Source organism: Lolium rigidum, chromosome 7 (genome assembly GCF_022539505.1).
Source record: "Lolium rigidum isolate FL_2022 chromosome 7, APGP_CSIRO_Lrig_0.1, whole genome shotgun sequence".
Lineage (NCBI taxonomy): Eukaryota > Viridiplantae > Streptophyta > Magnoliopsida > Poales > Poaceae > Lolium > Lolium rigidum.
Window position 1 is genome coordinate 104341640 of NC_061514.1, and position 17406 is coordinate 104359045.

A 17406-nucleotide genomic window follows, 5' to 3' on the forward strand; every position below is an offset into this window, starting at 1 on the left:
AATCGCTCAGATCTACAAAAAATGCTGACTATTTTCAACCCAAAGAAAAAAGAACCAACGAGATGGAGGTCATCTCGCGTTGGGAAAGATACATACCTGCACATTCGCCATAGCTCTCCTTCTGTACGTACTACCACTGCGACGACGTCGGTAGATGAAAGAGAGGGAGGACAGAAAAGAAGAAGATGGTTGCGACTTCGGTAGAGGGAGCATGCGATCTAGATCGTCAACGGGCCTTATATATACTAGCAAAGGTCTGGAGCGCCGGCACGCCGCACCTAAAAATGTGAATGTGAGTTGGAGAATAATAAGTGGCATTTTTAAAGTGGTAGGATATTTTTGATTGAATGCTAGTTCATTACTTTCAACATTATTTGGTCCTAATTGTCAGATACATCATCTATCGAGCAACCATGTAGAGCAACCATGTACATGCATGTGGTATATGTATGTAATGTCATCTCAAATTTCATTACACCATCGAAGATAAAGCAGACTGTGCAATCCCTGTATTTCATACTATTCACAACACACTTGCTAACCGGGGCCTAAAAACATAGAACATTATTCTTGGACAACCTTCTGGATTATTTCTACTTGGGAGCAATCTGTATTTACCAAAGTCACATCTTCATTGTCACGGGAAAGGAGGATGATTTCCATGCCTAGGCTAGCATAGATGGCTCGAATGGTTTCGGTGTTGAGTTCCGATTAAAATGGCTCCTCGGTGGCACACCTGATATGTGCATTTTATTTGATCTTCGGCCTGAACTCCTCTATTCTAAGCAAGGAGGCAACCCAGACTCAGTAAGAATGTGTTTTTTGAAAGTACTTTAGAGGTCATAAAGCTGCATATATTTATAGATGAAAAAATAGAGAACTTACAAATATTGAATTGTAAGAAATCAATAGTACATCCTTTGATAAGTAACAAAAATGACAACTTCCTATGCTAAAACTCAGATGTCTTTCACGTTTGAGAAGCAGGCAACTTGCCTTGTATCCTCAAGAAAAGAGTATTCAGTAAACCATTATAAGGGAACATGCTTAAAAAAAGGAAGTAAACATCTGAGGTAACAGTTGGCTTAGAAATGCTAGCATGTTACATAGGAAAAAATATATGTTGAATGCATTGAGTAAGACACATCTAGATGACTACATGAGATACTTAGTATGCATGATTCTATCAAACTATATTGAATAGGTCAACCACCAGGGAAATGTAGATTGAATTTTGCATCGACATCCTCAAGTCATTCTAAGACTTATGCTTAAATGACTGAAAAAGCTATCGATTTAGAGCCTATCAAGTAATGTCCTCCAACTCGGTAACCTGGCCCTTGATTGATTGAACACCACATCTTTGAGAGCCTCCAGTGGCTGTGTGCGACAAAGCAAGCAAGCGTGAAGGGGAAAAGAAAAATGTAACCCAGAGAAGCATCTAGGATGGGGGTGCGGGGACACAAGACATGGACAATATATGAAATGTCTAACATGTTTATTGCATATTTAATTAGACAACCTTAATTGCAACCAAAAGTACAGACCTAGGCCTTAAGTATTGAACACATATGATAAAATAGGAAGACGGCAAGGTAGGAACCCAAAAGTACCAAATAACTCTTTAAAGCAGCGACCACTTTCAAAGCAATTTAGTAGGTACGCACTCAAATCCCTTTTTACATACAGTTAAATATTGTAGTTCAGTATGCACTACATATAACAGATAAAAAAAAGAGCATAACATTCATGTGAGCATACATACTAAGGATCCTGAATTTTCCCGTGATAAAAATTGCCAGTCTACTCAAAAAAGTATGTCCGTTGGATACTGAAAGTTTGACCAACCTAGCAAGGATAATGCACTGAATGTCCATGCTTACACATGAAAATATGTACTTTCAACCTCCATGGTTGATCAAATAAAAGAGTATATGCGGTGATATTTGCTGAATAGTACTATGCTACTACATGTTAAGAGAATAAATCAATTTTTGGGAGCATCAAACAACCAAATGTGGTAACAATTCATCTATCCGATTCTACGTATAAGAAAAACACGCATTTCATTTTAGTGGAAAATGTACAATTCATACATTGAATTGTATATGTCAAACATTTAGTGTACAGGCATATGGGAATGTTCTTTTGGAGTGACACAAAATGTCCAAGGTTGAATAGTCAAATCAGCGAAAAGTTCTGAAACAAGTATATCTTCACTTTCCTGACATATTAAGGAAAGTTAAGACAAAGCGGATGATCTGAAATAAAAATAGGCCTGGATGAGGAATTTCAGATGAAAATATACACTTTCCTTCCAAATTAAGGAAGTATCAGACAAATCAGATGGTTTGGAAAAAATATTGTCTTATTTCAGAAGAAAGTGGATAACTATTAATTCAACATATCGGAAGATTTCTTAAATATTAATCCAATACCCAGAGCACTAACTATAGACCAAAAAAAGGCTAAGAGTTATCGGATCCAAACTCTTGCTATCCTTAGCATGACTTACCATCTGAAAGATAACCACTCAACTCAAAAAGGTCATATGAGGTAAAAATTTGTAAGCGGTATAAGGATCCATAGCACGAAGTCCCATTTAGATTCAAATCTGAACAACCAATGGAGTAAGAAAGAAAATAAAGTGAATTGTAAAAGGTGAAGAGGTCGGAAAGTTTACTTGATTTGTAGGGGAGTCTAGGCTGCAAGTATCCCTTTAGCCGGAGAAGAGGAGAACATGGTTGTCGACAGATAAAATTGTAGGGAAAGAGAGCCTGCAAGGGGGATTGGTAGGTGTTGACAAAGAGAGCTAGATTAACTGGGCTGGAGAACTTTTTTATGACCATAAAGGAATGATAACTTTAAATAGTGATATTGACAGGAAATGCAAGAAGGTAGAGCACATAAAGCTCTAAAATACTTCAGCCCTTCATGCTTACAAAAAGATGAGGCAAGCTCTCAAAACCTGTCAAACAAAACTCAGAAATAACATATGTATAACACAACCTGCATCTGCAAAATTGACAGTTTAACATAAGACCAAAAACTGTGCGCATTGTATTTCAAAGTGAGGTACTCAAGTACTGATCATAGCGTAGAATTTGTACAAATGTTAGGGCCAAGGCCATAAAAAACATGGCATGCTTGAGCAGCCTGGACGATGGGTGGCCGTCGCCACAAATTTCCTATCTCTCAAAACTTGTCATTAGGCAAATCCATTTTGTCATGCAAAAGCTTCAGAGACACTTATGTGTAGGTATCTAGAAATATACATTTCTTCTTAGGAACTATCTGCAACTGTAATTGTATGAAACAAATAGGATCCAACCAGCATTTGTAGTAAGATTATTTAGTGCCTAGAACTTCAAAAATATGAAAGGTTCACAACAAAAAGATTAAGAATTGCAGCCAAACTATATGTACGCAATGTTAACTAAATTATAGAATTGAGCGGCTTGCTTGCTCTATGCATTGAACTTTAAACCTGTACCTGATGGATGTACACGTACAGATGATGCTGCATCCGAATATTCAATATGAGAGAGAGAGAGAGAGAGAGAGAGAGAGAGAGGCTTCAACCCGTATCAGATGTTGTACGCCAGCTCCACCATGTTGAACGGAAGATCCCAATTAATTTATCACCTTCTTCATTACTGTTGATATTTTATTCCTGGCAAGCAGAAAAGTTGTTAGCTAAGTAGATGCACAATCGAAAATGACAATAATAAATATTAAGCATAATGAGACAGAGAGAAGGACCTGTCGGAATATGGTGTGTACAACTGTTGTTACCCGTAAGTTTTTTTATCAAGTAGGACTCTGTGATTAAACAGAAAAAATAGTATGGTTATATCAACAACGGTAGCAAGAACTTGATTTCATCGGCAAGCGCTACCTCACTGATCATTTATACATATTATTTTGCAAAGAAGAACAAATATTTTGTTTTCCCCTGTCAAGTGAAGGAGCTTGCTGGTTTGCCGGTGCAGCTTCAGGTTGCATCGGTCACTTTATTTGTTGGCTCACCGGAGTAAACCTAGAAGAATGATTCGTATATTTACTTCAGTAACAGCTTTGCCTTATGCACGGGAACTGTAAACCCTACAAACTGAGTGTCATCTGTAAAAAAGTTCAATGAATAAGGAGAAATTAATGTCCAATCATTGAAAGAGAAGTGAAGTAAAATATAGCTGTACTGCAACTTTTGATCACAGTCGCCACAGTAGTGAACTAAAATATATCTATATTGCAACTTTAATTAGAATCTCAATTAGCATAGTAAGCAGACATAGCAAATAGGAAGAGTACTCTCAAATATGGGATTATAATGATGACATGTGAAGGCTTAGAATTCAGGTATGGCACACGAAAATTCTCGCGAACTGAGGAGGCATTTGAGCAGGCTGACTATCACACAACTCAAACTACACATACAGGTCTTACTTGAAGCATTCTTGAAAAAGATTCTCCAGTCTATGATAAAGCGTTTGGTCTGTGTCTTTTAACAAAGAAATTCTTGAATACACCTTTGATTGAATGAACTGCGTGACCACCGTACGTATGTTCCAAAATCATTGGGTAGAATGTTAACAAATCTATTCTATTGCCGCCTACTTGAATTTGATGTGGTGCTATAATACTGCAGCCGACCAATAATAGTACATATCCATTTGGAACATAAATCTGCCCTCCAAAGTCAGTTAGTTGGCTGCATTATGGCCTTATGCTATGATTCTGAACATAAAAGCAGAGAGAAAATAACCTTACCAAACAATAAGTAGGAAAAAGAATAGATCTAGAGGTAAATACTGTAGCAATATTCAGTCATTGCACACTACTTGCCACTCGCTCTCAAGCTATTGGATATAAACAAAGGAGAGGAAAAGAGTCATACCAGGCCGTGGTCACCCAACTCCTTGCCGTTACCCTGCAGTCCTGCACACGCAGACCAGATCAAATGGTGAGGGTTAACATACTAAGGTTTGAACGATATTGGCAAATGAAAAAGGAATACCGTCACACAAGCATGAGCCTTGAGCATACCAGGGGCGGTCTCGCGCCCAGACTTTGGCCTGCCAACCCGTGCGTGCGGCTTCTTCTTCGTCGACATCGCTGGCGTCGTGCTTGGACCCTTGGAGCGTGTTCAGGCCAAGCAACTTGGAGATCTTGTCCTTGGCCACCCCGTCCACGACTCAAATCTTTGCCTGGACAGGTTAGAGAGAGAAAAGGGCGCAGCAGCGCCAGCGTGTGACTCGGATGTGACCAGGCGTCGCCCAGGTCGGCATCCAGAGCAGCGGAGCAGGGCCACCGCAGTGTGTGGCGGTAGGATCGGAAACCGGAACGGCCATCTGGGAACGCGGAGACGACGCACCTGCCGTGGCGCGCGTACCCAGGCCGGTGGCGGAGAGAACCGGCGAGAATCCGTAGGTATGGGCCGGATGAAAAGAAGGCCGGCGACCACAGGGATCTCGGAAGGGAAGCCCTCAGGACAGCTCGGAAGGCGGGGAGCTCGGCCGGAGAAGAACTCAGGGTAGGGGCGAGACTGTGCGTTGGCTGCTGCAGCAGTCCGAGCCAGACTCGTCCCCACCATCACCACCACCGTCGATGGGCGCTCTCGATCCCCACCCAGTCCGTGCCATCTGCTTCTTCCTCCTCCGATGTCCTCGATGGCAGAGGAAGCCTCCACCGCAAGCTGCAGCCCACGCGCCGGATCCATGGTCCCGGCCACCACCGCAACCCTCCCCATGACCCACCTTCTTGAGCTCAACGAAGGCGTCCTGGGCCTCCTGGAGGAGCCTCTAGCGACGGGCCTCATCGCGCGAAGAGGCTCATCCTCCTCACAAGGCTAGGGTTCCGTGGGCGCGCGCCTAGGGGTCTGGCCGAGCACCTCAGTAGTGCAAGAACAGAAGATGATGAGTCGACGCCGTCGGACGTGGCCAGCGAGGGGAGGAGGGCGGCGGTCCTGGGCAAGGATGCCGCTGGAAGCTACAGAGAGAAGCTCGAGGCGGTGGAGATGATGTGGAGAGAGGGAGCGCGGGGAGGAAATCGAGGAGGTGGTGGGGCAAAATAGTTGGTCAAAGCGGTTCACTAAAAACGCTAGGTGCACCAAGGCTAAAAGGAAGCCCACCTCAAACCAAAGGAAAGGGACCACGAAAATTTCTAGAGGACATTGAAAGTGCACACAGGCGGAAATGAATCACAAAGTTATATACGTGTCAGCTCCACGTTAACCTCCAAAAAAATTCAAAACTCTTACAAAAATGATGTCAGTTCCCAAATAATATAGTAGTTATGGCTCCCAAGATTGTCTGCATTGCTCCGAATATTGTGGTTATTGTTTTTTTCACCTATCAACGAAATTTGCTCCCCCAACCCACAAAAAAAAGTCATGTTATTTATTTCCATGTATATTTTGCGGCTGATATTGTGCCAAAAAAATTAAGAAATTATTTATGGAAAGTAATAACTACTAACCTTTTGCGGCAGATTTTCCTCTAGTGCTATGGTATTCTCCATAATTTGTTCTTGAGCTTGCCAAATGTTGTTTTAAATAACACATACTTTTCTGGGGTAATGTGGTGATGCCAAATCGAACCAGCATGTGCTCCCAATTCTATGAGTATCCTGCTTGGTACTTGCTTCACAAATGGTAGCCTCCGGTTTGAGTTTGAGGGTGAATTCAGTTTGGTTTGAGTTCATCAGACCAAAATGGGTGCATATATTGGTTTCATCATTACCAATGTGGTGATGCACCCCTGTGCCAAATTTCACACCATTTGGACTAAGATAGATCAAAAAGGTGTGCACGGGTGCCTGTCGGGCATGACCGTTGAACTACACACTCTCGATCACTTCCTCTGGTGCTATGATATTCTCCATATTTTCCATGCATGATATTTTTTATCCAACTTATTATCCACACATTGACCAAAACTCAGGGTTTGACAGCAATTCAACCTCTTTTTCATTTTTTTTAAATTTAAAGTGCTTTGTCAAACCTAGGTCGACCAGAGCCTACAAAGAGCTTGCCAAATCTTGTTTTCAATAACACACACTTTTCTGGGGTAATGTGGTGATGCCATTGAACCAAGGTTTATGTTCAGATTGTTATTCATCATCATATCACCTCTGATCATGTTTCATATGATGTCTCGTGAGTAGTTCATTTAGTTCTTGAGGACATGGGTGAAGTCTAAATGTTAGTAGTGAACTATGTTGAGTAATATTTAATAGTTTGATATTTAAGTTGTGGTGTTATTCTTCTAGTGGTGTCATGTGAACGTCGACTACATGATACTTCACCTTTATGGGCCTAGAGGAATGCATCTTGTATTCGTTTGCTAATTGTGGGGTTGCCAGAGTGACAGCAACCTGAACCCCCGTTGGTATATCCACTACTAGGAAAAGGCTTATAGCCGCACTACTTACCGCCGGCAAATACGATTTGAAGATGCCGGCGGTAATGCCTTCCAGGGGGTCTAATCCTACCGCCGGCGAGATTGAAAGGATGGCGCCGGGGTGCGTCCATTACCGCCGGCGAGTTGGGCACAAAGGTGCCAGGCAATATAATGGGCCGCGAGTCCCAATTAGGCCTGGCCTTACCGCCGGCGATTTGGATCCGAAGCGCCGCGAGGTAACGGGCTCTACCGCCGGCGAACAAGAACGGAAGATGCCGGGGATAACGTGAACTGGATGGGCTGAAAAATATCCGCGGCGCTGCAGATGAATTTCGCCGGGGCTAACACCGCGGACCACCTTTTGGCGTCGCACGCGCCCAGCCCAACCAACCCCGGCCGACCCTATCCCCCCTGTCTTCCTCCTCTCAATTTCCTCCCCCACCCGCGCCGCCGCTCTTCGGCCACCCCACAATCTCCGCGCACCGCCTCCATTCGCGCATCGGCGAGCCCTCCTTGCGCGCCTTCTGGCAACGTGTCCACGACGCCGGAACGGCTCCGGCTCCGGCTCCGGCTCGACCTCGACCTCGTCGGACGATGCAACAGCCGCTGCTCGTCCACGGCCCTCCCCGGCCGGTCACCTACAAGGTCGCCGCCAGCCATGGAGGGCAGGGCTTCTAGCGACCCAGGTGAAGGGCACTCCCTCGCCCTCCGCCAAATCCTAGCAGAGGACCTCAAGGTGTCGCCTGCTATCTCCCTCCCCATCCACTCGATCCACTCCCAGAAACCCTAACCCCTCCCCCTCCCTCTCCCCTCTCCGCTCCACACCAGAGCCCCGGCGGCGGCAGAAAACACCCCGCGCACGTGGCATCATCGGGCGGATGGCCCACATTATGTTCGTCCGCGCGGCCGCCTTCAATCTCACGGCCGGCAAGCCGGCGCTCGCGGGCGTCCCGGCGTCCGCGCCGCTCTCCGCGGCAGCCGCAGCCATTCCGTCGCTGCCCGATGCCGCCGTGGCCGTCTGGCGCGAGGGCGCCTCGCCGCTGGCGCCGGCCGCGGCCACCGTCATCGGGCTGCTCAGCTCGCTCGACGTCGTCGCCTTCCTCGCCTCCCACCGCGCGGGAGGAGGCACCGACGCCTCCGCCATGAAGACGCCCGCCGGCGACATGGTGCCGTGGGAGCAGGCGGTCGTCCGTGAGGTCGAGCCAGACGCGAGGTGAGGGCATCAGGGCACGGCAATGTTCTTATCATTTTTTTCAGCAGTAAGCTCCTCTGTTTGGCATGTTATTGTACTTTCAACGATTAGAAAATCATCGTGTTTGCATTCCAGTAGGCAGTAATATGTTCGTGCCTATTTCTTACATTAACTGAATTGTTGAAAATGTGAATGCTACTGCCTCTTTTGTGCTCAAATGGTTAATTTGGTCCGGACACCAATCAGCTGACGTGGCTCGAATCAGTTTTTTGTATTGAGGCTGCGTTAGTTCTCATAACCTTTGGAATCTCACCTGTTATCTTGGCCCCAAGTTTTTGGCTAATGTAGTTATGATGCGTAAGGCTGCAGGCAAAAATAGCATTTGCTCTACTCAATCTAGCTGGTTTCATTCATGTAAGTATGTAACTATCTATTGAACTGTAGTTAATGTAATATTCAGACAAGATATATGTAAGCCAGAATAACTACTTGCCAGCTTTAGTCAACAAAAGAGAGCAAATGTGATTACAAAAGAAAATTCTTACAAAAAATATTAACTAGCATCATAGTTGGACAAGAAGTGAGATGAAATTCAGAAGCACTTCTAGAACGAAAATGCTTTTGGTTATGTAGGACATGTGTTGTTGTCTTGTGTGTAGAACTCAGCTTTATGTACTATAGAATTTCTGCAACATTAAACTTGGTTATCACTTCATTTGTCGCTTTTGGCACACTCCATGCTTGGTTACTTCAAGAGATTTTACCTACATATTGCCTTAGTAATGGTGAACTCTCTTGAAGTAACAGAGAACAACATAGCAAGTGAAATTACTAAGGCGATATGGTGAACTCTCTTCTGCTACTTCAATTCCTTACTAGTTTTCTTTGTATACATGTTTATAGCAGATAGTGAACACTAGTACTCCAACTTCGTTTTATTACCACTTTGATTTGTTACCATTACATTTATTGCTCAAACTTGGTTAATTTCCCTGTTGAGTTTAATTTGCTAAATGCCTACAACACATGCATTGTATGTACTCCGAAAATGTTGCAGAATACTTAAGCAGTTTTACGTTACTTGTATTACTTGCAGCTTCACCCCTTGTTTGAATGATTGAATTGTATCACCTGCAGGCTATGTGGCCATGGAGTGGGAGTTGTATCCAAGGGCAGTGCCGAGCTCCAAGCGTGATTGAATTGTATCTCCTGCTGCTGGTGAGACCCATCTCCTCCTTTGTTACTAGCAGCACAAGTTTTGCATTCTTGCACAAGTTTTGTTATAATTGGGAACTGTGGGCAATGTTCAAATTTACGACCATACGACCTTCTTGTATCTTACAGGTTCCAAGTTACAACATACAACCTTCTTTTATCTAGTTTTCCATTGTTCAACTTCATTGGTGCTATATTTGTGTTTGTACTGTCATTAAATGAATCACATTACTCAAAGTTTTCTTATAACACAACTGCATTGGTTCGTTCGACAATTAGACCCTTCTCAAGTAATGAGCTGCTACTGGGGATAATTCTGTATTTTTCTTAGCCAGTGAACACAAAATGTGGGCAAAAGCATAGCTACATAGTGCTTTATATCCTGGGAGTTGTGTCTTGAATCTTGCCACTGGAACATAAAATACTCATCATTCATCATTGCAGTTTTTGTTCAATTAATTGCCCATGATCATAGTTAGTTCTCTGACATGCATGCTCTGTCTTATTCATCGTTGCAGTTTCGTTTCAGTTTACTTCCAACTTGTGCATAGTTAGTTACCTATCTTCTGGTCTAGTAGTGATGATGTAAATTACACACCGGCATATGTTTAGGCTTGTGGTGTCATCACTCTGGTTTTTGTATGCATTACTCGTTCCGAGAGTCTTTGCCTTGCATGGAAAACTCATTTTCGTATACTCTGTATATTATACTTGTTAGCACTATTCTTGGGATTACAAAGTTCCTAATTATACTTGAATTTTGATCAGCAATGTTGCCTTGGGAGTACTATGGCCTCAAGAGCTCGAGCACGGCGATCTGCTGGCGAGGTGCTGAACTGCTGATGATGATGGGGTCCGGCATGTTGAAGCATGGGGGCGGTGGCGAGCAGGTGCACAGGAGAGCAGGAGCATAGGCCGGCGACCTGCTAGGTGAGCAGGAGCCCGGTGGCCGGTGACGCGTTGGGCGAGCAAGAGCACAAGTGTTTGATTGCAGCGTGCTCTGAGTTTGAGGACAGTTGATATTGTGTATTAATAGCTGGAGTTTGCATTGCATTGGCTCTTTCATAAAATGATCGGGATCTGCTTGTTATAGTATTTCAGTTCTAATGTATCCTGAATTTTTTAATGTACGGATCGGCATGTTAGAGTATTTTAGTTCTAATGTATCATTTTTTTTGTTCCCTGATTTACTTATCACCGGCGCATTGGTGATTTGCCAGCCGGTAAGCCATATTACCCCTGGCGAGTAGGGAGGCGCTGGTGGTACCCTATTACCGCCGGCGAGTAGGGCAAAGCGCCAGGGGTAATTTCACATTACCGCTGGCGAATACGAAAATGCCAGGGATAGCCCATTACCACCGGCGAGGTTATCGCCGGCGAACCCGAAGGCGCCGGCGGTAGGCCAATTCTGTGCGCCGGCGGTAACCTTTTTCCTAGTAGTGATCGATGCAGGAGGGATAGCAGGATCTCAGAGTTTAAGGCTGTGGTTAGATTTATCTTAATTACTTTCTTGTATTTGCAGATGCTTGCAAGGAGTATAATCACAAGTATGTATTAGTCCTAGGAAGGGCGGTGCATTAGCATAGGTTCACCCACACAACACTTATCAAAACAATAAAGATTAATAAGCTATATGAAGCGAAAGCACTAGACTAAAATCCCGTGTGTCCTCAAGAACGTTTGGTCATCATAAGTAAACAAACCGGCTTATCCTTTGTGCTAAAAAGGATTGGGCCGCTCGCTGCAACTATTACTCTCGCATTTTATTTACTTGTACTTTATTTATCTGCTATATCAAAACCCCCTAAATACTTATCTGTGAGCATTTACAGTGAATCCTTCATCGAAACTACTTGTCAACACCTTCTGCTCCTCGTTGGGTTCGACACTCTTATTTATCGAAAGTACTATGATACACCCCCTATACTTGTGGGTCATCAACAGGATCCAGCTGAATGCTGACCATCCGTCGTCCACCGCCAAATCAACCTGTCCGGATCCCCTGATAGTTGGGTGTCCCTGAGTCTGCCCCACAACTGGACGTACTGCCACATTGCCAGGGCGCTCGCTGCACCTGCTATATCGGGGATCCAGGTGCGGTCAACCAGCGCTTCATGGACCGTGCGCGCCTTCCGCCGGCGCTTTGGAACCAAAGCGTATACCTCCGGCGCCATCTCCTTGATGGACCTACCGTCCAGCCATCTGTCCTCCCAGAAGAGGGCGGATTCCCCGTTGCAGACTACCATGTAGGTAGAGGCCGCAAAGACATCCAGCTCCGTCTTCGAGAAGTGCATGTCCAACCCGCGCCAAGGTCGCAGGGGGTCGGTGTGCATCCTCCAGATCCAACACACCCTAAGGCTGATAGCCGTGCGTGCGAGATCTGGAATTCCTAGCCCCCCTAGCCGCAGCGGCCTACACACCCTCTCCCAGTTGACGTGACAATGTCCGCCATTGGCGTCAGCCCTACTAGCCCATAGGAATCCTCGCAAGATTTTGTTGACCTGCTTGAGTGCTTTCTTATCAAGACTTAGCACCATCAGCTGGTGCAACGGTATCGCTGCGAGAACCGAGCGGATTAGCGCCAAGTGTCCTGCCCGAGGCATCATCGATGCCCGCCAGTTAGGTAGCTTATCGGCTAGACGGTCTAAGAGTGGCTGGAATGATGCAGCCGTCAGCCTCCCGATAGAAAGCGGGATGCCGAGGTATCTCACCGGGAACGGCGCTAGCTGACACTCCATGAGTTCAGCAGCGCCCGTGGCCTCAGCCTCGGAACAGGCGACGGGGAAACCGAGCACTTGGCGAAGTTGGTGCGCAGCCCTGATGCATGGCCGAAGAGCTCCAGGATCCCACGCACAGCGCGTAGATCCGTCTCATCTGCGTGGCAGAAAATCACCACATCATCCACATAGAGCGACACCGACGTCGCTAAGTCCCGCCGAGCTAAGCGCCGTAGCACCCCAAGCTCGATAGCCTTAGCCAGCAACCTGTTGAGGGTGTTCATCATCAGAACAAACATCACTGGCGACAGGGGGCCCCTCCGATGCCAAATCGGGGGGCCTGGCTCGCCATTGAGCATCACCCTGGTACTCGCAGTGGAGAGGAGGATGGACACCAGTTCGCGGAACCTCAGCCCAAACCCTAACTTGCGGAGAATCTCCAAAAGGAAACCCCAAGAGACGGAGTCAAAGGCGCGGGCAATGTCCAACTTGAGCATCACCCGCGGCTCCTTCTCCCGGTGTAAGAACCTAGCTGTCTGCTAGACCAACATGAAGTTGTCGCGGATACAACGCTTGCGAATGAACGGGCATTGGTTACGATCCACCAGCGACTCCATCCTAGGGGCCAGACGAGTGGCGAGCGCCTTCGCCACCAGCTTGGCAAAGATATGGATCAGGCTGATTGGGTGGTAGTCGCCGAGCGTAGCCGCATCCGGGCGTTTAGGCAGCAGGGTCAGCAAGGCCTGGTTAAGACCTTGGAACCCGGGTGATGCTCAATGGTTATGATATTCACCCAGTTTATGATATTCACCCAGTTTACCAAGCTGAGCTTTACAAATATATACAAGGCTTCAACAAACGGTCTAGCTTATATTGTCCAATTGGGCCCAGACTTAGCTTGACCAGAAACTGAGTTGCTAGTAATACAATATCTGAGTTTGTTTTGATCCCAAATGTCTCAGCAACCATATATGCAGTGTAGAACTATTTTGCACATGCCACATGTCGTGTTCAAACAAAGAGTTATTGTTCTGAATTATATGATCAAACATACACATATGGGAGGTGAACCGTACAAGTTATTCATGCGGTGCTGAGTCAAAATTATAGTTTCAAACTTGTATATCTACGGCTCTACCTGAAACCTGAAATATGTAAAAGGTTCTTGCACTTGAACAGATGATGTACCCGATACTTTCAGTTTTTTTTTTTTTTTGGTTTTCTGCCAATATTTGTGATGAAAAAGTGGTCAGTGCCTTCTGTAGTTGCATTACGCCCAAGATCTTTTCTTCACTTTTCCCTATTCATGGATATTAAGAGCAAGATCTCTTCGAGCAGATATGAAGAAGACAAAAGGAACGATGATTATTGAACAGAGATTTCGTCAGATTTTCTCTTGGTCATTATGAACTAGGGTTTGGCTGGTTCGAAAACTTCCTCACCATATATCTTGTTTAATACCTTGATCATGGACTATATGTCCCTCATGAGATTCCATTTGATTTTATTGTGTTTTTCGCAAATGTCACTTTTATTGCATGTAGACTGTCTCAGATGTAATATCTTTTACCTGTTACTCTCATTGTCTGGTTGTTAGCCATGCGAAAAAATAGTCTAGAGGTGAAACTTCTAGCTACTAGACTAGTGAAAGGGCATCTGATTGTTTTTCTTATTTTAAATTGAGCAATTAGGACATATTGTCCTTTACTAATATAAGCTGCAGCTGTTTGTTTATTGGAGGCGTGCAAAGTGCTGGGAATCTTCTGTATAGTTAGAATTATTTTATTGCGCAAGCTTGCTTCTGATGATATTATCTGTTTTCTTTATGACCAAGTAGAAGAGAATCAAGTCAGTTATTATCTACTGCAGCCTGTAGGCATTGAGATCAAGAGAAGATTCTGAATGATCATGCTGTTGGTATTGAGTTTAATTCCTGTTCTGGAGAGCTGTTGCTTTGCACCTGTTAAAGTTTTTTGGACAATTGTATTGACCGGCTACATTATAATGTTTATTTACATTTTAAACTCTACCACTTGCAAGTAAAAGGCACTTCATACTTCCTGACAGCATGTAAATGGTTACAATTAAAAAAAAGGAATTATGTGGTGATAAACCTTGTAGCCGCTTCATATTAATAAAAAAAACAAAGCTACAGTACAAAATTTGCACATTAGAAATGCTACTATTTTACTTCAATAATCACATATACAAGCAACCGTGTAAGATTTTATTTTGTTTTTTTCGAAATGGGGATTAAGACCCCGGCTTCTGCATCATTATGATGCACACGGCATTTTATTAATAAGTTACGAGTACACAGTTTTAAACATCTCACGCATCGTCTAGAATTGATACAAGAATCAACCAGCGAAAGACAGAAAATAAAGTATAACTACACATCAACGTAGCTGCCTATTATGACTACACATCAACGTAAGATTTTTTGTGTGTGTCAATCATTTCATCGTAGCCTTCACGTTAGCTAATTAGGCAAATATCTATAGATTGACAGATAGGGCAATACTCCATAATCACTCGATAACTTGCTATACTTGGTGGTGAAAGCTGTTGTTGCCGGGAGCGCCTAATCCCCGCTTTAAGCGGGAGCGAAGGTCCTCCCGCCTGAAGCGCTGTCTCCATGGGCCGAACCGACGCGGCCCAACCAAAAGGTACTGCCTTTTTTTTCCTTTTAGTTTATGTTTATGTTTTCTTTTTTCTATGTTCTTCTTTTGGAAAATATTTTTAAAATCTGAAGTTTTAAAAAAAATTAAATATTTCGAATATTTAACTTTTTAAATTGGAACATTTTTTGAATTTGAATATTTTTGAAAAATGAGTTTGTAACATGAACATTTTTTTAAAATAAATTTTTAAATTTGAACAATTTAATTAAACATTTTTAAAATTTGAACATTTTTAGATTTGAATTTTTTTAATACCAAACATTTTTTAATATCAAAACATTTTAAAATTTGAACATTTATAAATTTTGAACTTTTATATATTTGAACTTTTTGTATTTGAACATTTTTAAATTTCAAACATTTTCAAATTTGAACATCTTCTTCAATTTCGAAAATGTAAAAAATCCGAAAAGAAAAAAACCCAGTAAAACCCAAGAAAAACCCTGAAGAAAGCAAATCAGGAAAACTGGACCGGAAGTTCCCGAACTGACAGAATAAAAAAAACCAGCTGAAAACTGTGTAGTGTGTACTGCTGTTGTCGCTAAATGGGCCGGCCCAACGCATCGCGCTCTGAGCGGAACGCGGGATAGAAGCGGCGAATAGGTTTCGCCGTTGTTGCCTCCATGGACTACACCAGCGCTTCTGGGCCGGAAGGCATTGGGCCCAGCTTCTACCGGACCGCTTGGAAAACGGTTCGTCCAGGCCTAGAACGTTTATTTGAATATTTCAGTTCCCGCTCGGCCGACCCGAAGTGGATTAACAGGGCTCACGTGGTGCTTCTGCCCAAAGCCACCGGCATGCTGTCGCCGAGCGCCTTCAGGCCGGTTTATCTTCAAAACTGCTCCGTCAAGGTCCTCTGCAAGGCTCTGACATTTCGTCTCCAGCACCAGATCAAAGAGCTCATCGACACCGACTAAACTGGATTCCTCATTGGCCGGAGCATTTCAGAGAATTTCGTCCTCGCCACAGAATCGGTTCTATCGCCGGAAGACGCCGGTCATCGTCCTCAAGCTGGATTTTGCCAAGGCGTTCGACTCCGTGTGCTGGTCCAGCCTGCGCAAGGTGATGTTGGCGCGAGGTTTCCCCACCATCTGGTGCGATTGGCTCGACGACATCTTCGCCTCCTCGCGCTCCGCCGTCCTCCTCAATGGCGTGCCTGGGCGGTGGATCTGGTGCATCCGTGGGCTTCGTCAAGGGGACCCGCTCTCTCCATATCTCTTCCTCATCGTCGCCGACGTGCTACAACGGCTGATCCACCGTGACACTGTCCTCCAACACCATCTGGTGGACGGCGCCGCCTGCCCGGTGCTTCAGTACGCAGACGGCACCCTCCTCATCTTCTGTGCCGATTGGCATGCGTTCCATTGCGGCTCAAAACTCCTGCCTCCTCGTCAAGCTTCTCCATCGGCTGCACTGCGCCACCGCGGAGTCTTGGCCTCGGTGGGTGTGGGACTCGCAAGCTGGTGCCCCGCTTGACATGGCCGGCTCCGCGACAACTCTCTGCGGCGCCCACTGGTCCTCCCTGCAACAGCTTCTGCCCCTCTACCGTAGCATCTCGCACGTGAAGCTGGGCGACGGCCGGCGTGTGGCCTTCTGGCTCGACTGGTGGCTGCCGGCCGGCCCCCTTGCGGCGACGTACCCTGAGCTGTACTCACTGCACCCTTCGTGGTGCCTCCATCCGTCAGGTGGTCGTGTGTGGCCTCGAGTCCATCCTGAATCCGCGGCTGTCGACGATCGCCGCCTGTCAGAAGGAGGAGCTCGTGCTTGTCTTTGCCACGATCCACCTTTCTGACAACGTGGATGAGCGCTCTCTCCCTCTGTGCGGCCGTGGGGACGGGCGTCTCCGCACGGCCTCACTCTCCCCACGGGCGTCTCCGCACGGCCTCACTCTACCGCTTGCGCACTTTCAGCGGCGTGCTAGACGAGCACCACGACTTCGTGTGGCGCAACTACGCTCCTTCAAAGGTGAAATTCTTCGTGTGGCTGTTGGTGAAGAGCCGCATCCAGTGCCGTGCGAACCTTCTGCGGAAAGGGATCCTCACTCGCGCCGACAGTGGGTGTCCCATCTGCCCTGCTTCACTGAAACTGCCAGCCACATCGTCTTCGGCTGTCCCTTCGCCCAAAGCTTCTGTTCTGACATTGGTGCTGCTAATGATGCTGACCTCAGCGCTTCGTCTGCTGGCAGCTGCGCCCTGCCA

General features: G+C 45.5%; 1 long non-coding RNA gene across 3 annotated transcripts; it reads right to left on the minus strand.

The window, feature by feature from the left end:
• Positions 1-470: 470 nt before the first annotated feature.
• On the minus strand, positions 471-4889 carry LOC124678601. Of its 3 annotated transcripts, none has more exons than XR_006994541.1 (4): positions 3763-4889; positions 3583-3673; positions 2684-2777; positions 471-781 (listed from the first exon to the last, which is right to left on the minus strand). It is a non-coding gene; the product is annotated as an uncharacterized LOC124678601 (long non-coding RNA). The 3 variants fall into 3 exon arrangements; XR_006994543.1 differs by lacking the exon at positions 471-781 and adding an exon at positions 1300-1380; XR_006994542.1 differs by lacking the exon at positions 471-781 and having other exon boundaries at positions 2639-2777.
• Between the last annotated feature and the right edge of the window lie 12517 nt (positions 4890-17406).